General features: G+C 45.7%; 1 pseudogene; it reads right to left on the reverse strand.

Annotated features, from left to right (window-relative positions):
• Positions 1 to 3,713: 3,713 nt before the first annotated feature.
• LOC147429613 (uncharacterized) lies at positions 3,714 to 4,397 on the reverse strand (annotated as a pseudogene).
• Positions 4,398 to 5,248: the final 851 nt, after the last annotated feature.

A 5,248-nucleotide genomic window follows, 5' to 3' on the forward strand; every position in this document is an offset into this window, starting at 1 on the left:
GGTAGATTGGAGGTTCCAGCAACCAATCACTAACATCCATACTCAGCCATCACCTTGTATGGCAGGGTGTAAACTCATACAAAATCTGCAAGAGAGATTGCACTAGCAATGCAAAAGGGTGCAGAAAGAATAAAGTCCATGGATTTGCATCCCGCTCCAAATAAATTTGTGTTAAACACTAGGGCCCATAACATCTAGTGTGCATGCATTTAACACAAACATATCCAAGCCGCAATTCCATGACGAGACTTTCCACGATACTTACGTGAAAATCTTGCAACAAAGTTGGACCATAATAGAATGTGACAACCTGGTCACACCTAGGAACCAACCATGAGACCTTCTCATGAACGTAGCATACTTTGCAGCAAAAGTTGGACCATAATAGAATGTGACAACCCGGTCACACCTAGGAACCAACCATGAGACATTCTCATGAACGTAGCATACTTTGCTATATGTAGAAACGACCCTCCGTTAAGGTGGTTTCACAGCACTTGTAATCACAACAAGTCTGTACTTAGTACCTGACAATTTTTGGCCACTGAAATTGTTCCTGATACTGTGTACGTCAATTGGTCTAATGAACGGATGTGACCAACACCTAGGGACTTCATCGCGACACATCATTTCGAATTGGGTGCCAGTGTCAGTCCCAGAGACTCATATTCTCCACATGTGGAATATGTCTCAAGTAAGGATGCCAGGAAAAGTGACATCCATCAAGTACGAGCTGTACTTGTGTGTGGAGGTAACTAGGAACACTCTGCGAGGCGAGTGAGAGGGACCCTCATTATCATGCTCCACACTGGCTAAACCAAACTCCTTGAGTTCCTAGACCATGTTGTATCCCATGTGACAACATGTGCCAAATCGAGCACTACAAGTAGGTTCGTAACAGCATAAGGCAAAAAGGTAGATTGGACACTTGGCCCAAAATACTTTATGCCGACATGCCCTTGGAATGGCTCTGTAACATTCAAGCGTACTTATACGTCTTGAAAAAAAAAAAAAACCCAAGCAAAGTATACAAAAAATGGAATAACACCAAATTAATAGATGTGTACCTGGAGGTTTGAACGGAATGTTCACTTACCAGTATTCAAATGGAGAGGAGCACATCTCCTACCTGCAAAACAAACAACATTGCACTGGGAACCGTGGGTGTTGCCTTCGCAATCCAACCCCTTTGGTTAAAATCTACGTAGTCAAACCCCTTGGTAAGACCCTTTGTAGAAACTGCTCAACTAGCAGGTAATGGCAACCAACATAGGTAACCGTGTACATAATAAATCAACTTGAAAAGTTGAGTTTGTCCGCTACCGCGTGGTAGATTGCGGAGTTCTTTCCTTGAAAGTCTAACTGAGAGAGATCAAACAGTGGGAATCCTCAATGCAGAGCAACTGTGATCCCCAATGCAGATCATCTATGATCCTCAATGCCTATGGGGTGATGTAGCAGTCACCCGTCGGGTCGTACCCCAAAATAGTATGTCTATAGACACTCCGTAGGGCTATAGAGAGCAGGAAATCCACACAAGTGAACTGCCTAGCTCATGTGGATAGCCATGCTATCTCAACTGATTGCTGCATCTATACTTCCTTGTAGAGATCAGCTGCTGTGAGTTGAAGATTTATCAAAAACTCAACTTGAGTGTCACATTGAAAACATGTAGTGCAAAAATGACACTGTAAACATTCTGAATGACAAGACCCTTGCTTGTCCATTAACGTCGATGTATACTTCCCTGGGTAGATTTGTTCACTCTTGAAAATAATCACCCAAAGAATGCCAATAGTTGGGTCTTACCCTTGGCCCGACAATGGCTCTTAGCCTGTGTGGCTCATAGCCCTTGTGAAAATTAGTGTTCAATGGACGAACCGATGAAGACTAATTTGAGTAGCATCTTAGCCACGTGCTAGCTGAAAGTTAGAGCACCTTGGCTCAGGCTGACTCACGAGAAAAACACGTATCAAAAGCTTCTTAGAAGATTTTCATTATTTCATTAAAGAGAGAATGAGAGAGAAGAAGAGCATGCTAGGCTGCGGAACTTTCCTTGAATGACTATGATGTGTATAGTTGAGTGCCATGCTCGTGTGCATCTTATGCCTAACGTGCAGCATATCCTAGAAGCATGCAACAAGTTTCTGCTATGACTCTCTCATTGAGAGAGGTAACAGAAAAACACAACCACATCTTGATCTACCTGCCTTGCAGGGTCGTGCTTGTATGAAAATGACTTAGCATTGGCACTTTGCCTGTGAAATAAGGCCTAGATTTAGGTTCCTTTTAGTGCTGTTGGGTGTTGATAGCAACCAACCATCAGGTTCAACCATCCATCACTTAGTCTGTCCTTGACAGAGTTGCGAGTGTGATAGCGGAAGCGTAATGCATAAAGTGGTGGAATCCATGCCACCTGCTTAGCATGCCTTGCATGAAAAAACGTAAGCCCTTGGCTACGATAACGGTCTCAAGCGTGAGAACCAAAATCATAAGTGCCGTGCACAGAATAAACTGGTACGGATTCTGTGAGCTGACATTCCCTATTTTGCCAGTTCCCCAAACTTGTGTGCCAAAGCCCTTGATTCCAAATCAATGGCAGTATCTCGGCACAAGGGAGAAGCCGTGCCAAAGCACTTTGCTTTGCACAATGACAGTAATTGCCAAGTAAACATGGAAAAAAAAAAACAAGAAAAACTTAAACTTGGCTAACCTGGTAGTTGTTGCTGCAACCAGTTGTCATGAAATTTTGTAGGAGAAAACTTGCTCACAGATGGCTCATAGCCATATGTGGCTGTCAGATAGATGTCTCATAGCCATATCTGATGTCTCATAGATGGTTGATAGCCATATTTGCTGTGCAAGTGGGAGTTGGCGTGTTATGCCCGTCGGGCATGAAATGAAATAACTTGCAAGCATATTGCCAAATCCTTCCCAATTTTGTATGCTCCTAGCATAGACCAAACGTGGGGAAGCTCAATGCAAGATGCAGAAATTGAAGCCTTGCTTCATATAACTATGTCTGGCCTCGTTGCCAACAAATGCTATTGACGACATATGCCATAGCAAAGAGAATCAACCTTGTCGATCATGTACAAAAAATTGACCTTGTCAAGCAATTTCAACTGTAAGTGGTTAGCTCTGGGCTAGCATCTTTGTCGGCTTCTGAAAGCAGTGACAAGAGGTCGGCCATGCCGAGCTCTGTGCACCCTTCATGAAGCCGAGCCACAGGGTGTGCCGATCTCCTTGAGATTCCATGGGCATCAAAAGTGAACTGCTGATGATCCGTGCAGCAGATCAGGGCTGCAAGTACTCAAGCCATGCTTGAGCCATGTTGGCATGTGAAACATTGATTCGATGCCAACAGAATGGTAATGCTTAAAACAACTGTCACAAGCCGTGCTTGTGTTGGGAGTGTCTAAATTGCACTCATATATGTTGCAGGCAAAGTATATGAGGCTTGCCATGCTTGTTCTAACCACAGAAGCACCTTGTGATTGGCATGTGTGTAAAAATAGTTGTTACCAGCCTTGCTTGTGGATGCGAGGCCAAAACACTTACTCGTCTAGTGCATGCAAAAATTACACAGCATGTTTGAAAAACTTTGGCAAACAAAAACCAAATCTATGCATACCTTGCCTTTGAAGGTCAAAGAGCTACATCAGTCGTTGTCGCACTTGCTTGCTTGGTTGGTTGCATGCAACCATAATCACCTAACCTCGCTTTTGTGTTGACGGGTAGCCCTTTCGATTGCCATGGCGACAAGGCCCAGGAGTCTGTTGCCTCGGCTGTAAAGAATGCCCATCGTATAGATAGTGTGTGCTTTCCTGAGAAAAACGCAGAGGGTGGAATGCCGAGGTCGAATACAATTGTCTTAGATATATGAAAAAAATTCTGTGTGAAAAACGGCCCATACAGCCTTGCCGATGCCATGTCTTAGTCGCAACCCTGGCCAATTTCGAGAAGGAGACAGTGTCCTGGCCCTGGTTGGTGTGGAGGGGCCCCTGGGGTGGCCTGTGGGCACCCTAGGGTGCCCACCAATGTAAAAAGAAAACTTTTTTGGGCGATGGCAGCAGCTGCCGCCTGCGCAGGCCAAAAACCTTGCATGGGGACGTGCTACAGGTGCTGACTGGCCAAGAGACTGTGTCGACATCGCTTCCTTGGCCCAAGGCGATTCTCTAGAGACCATGCATGGCCGATTTGATTCAGGTCGCCGACACACCCTCTTCCATGCTAGGGTTGTTGCCCAGGGTTCTCTGTGCCGAGAAATCTCGACATGCCCGGTTGAAGATGAGAGAGAGAAAAGCCAAAGAGCCATGCCTTCCTTTGCTTTCCCTCTCTGCCATGTCCTTCTTGCAGCACGACCTTGCCATGCATCCATGAAAGGACTCTGCCATGCTGCTCCTTCTTCACCGAAAGGAGGGCGAGCTTCCATGAACCGCAAAGAGAGAGAGAGAGAGAGAGAGAGAGAGAGAGAGAGAGAGAGAGAGAGAGAGAGAGAGAGAGAGAGAGAGAGAGAGAGAGAGAGAGAGAGAGAGAGAGAGAGAGAACGAAGATCCATGGCCTCCATGCCTCTTTCTTCCTCCCCCTTCTCCCCTGAGCTCTGATACCAATGTAAGACCGCGGGGGACTGGACCATGCAACTCTCCACCCAACCGTGCCATATATAGACTCCTAGCCCCTAAATATAGCGCCCCTTGACCGCATGTCCGTCCTGGCCCTTGGCCTTGCCCTTGGCCTAACACTTTGGTAGCCAAATATTCAATGTCCACGATGTCTCTATGAATGTATATTGAGCTCTCCTCACATGTGGTCGTGAATGTCTAGCTCATCTAACTCTAGGTCTAGAATGTCTCATAGTAGATGTCCACTGTTGTAGACGGGAACATTTTGTATCCAGTCATGGTCTCCCTGTTGGACACGTCTGATGTAGCGTATCTGCTCTAGGAAGTGTAAAAGAACTATGAGGGCTCATTGTAGGGTGTGCTACTATGCAACCTCTAGGAACCCAAACCTGTGTATGTCCCTCATAAAATCCATGTGCCTCTAGGGGCCGTCTAGAAGCTAGCCATCCCTGTGATGCACCATCATGTGCTCTATGACTTGCTATCCACACAAGTGTGTCATCACTAGACAAACATCTATCATGAATCTCTCTACCTTGCACATAAAAGTGTCTAGTCCTATGGTAAGCTCTATGAGTTGAGCTATGGCTAGAATATCTTGTGTGCCCTGCTAAAGTAGCACT

The sequence above is a fragment of the Adiantum capillus-veneris genome, chromosome 22, assembly GCF_014529385.1.
Source record: "Adiantum capillus-veneris isolate H3 chromosome 22, ASM1452938v2, whole genome shotgun sequence".
NCBI lineage: Eukaryota > Viridiplantae > Streptophyta > Polypodiopsida > Polypodiales > Pteridaceae > Adiantum > Adiantum capillus-veneris.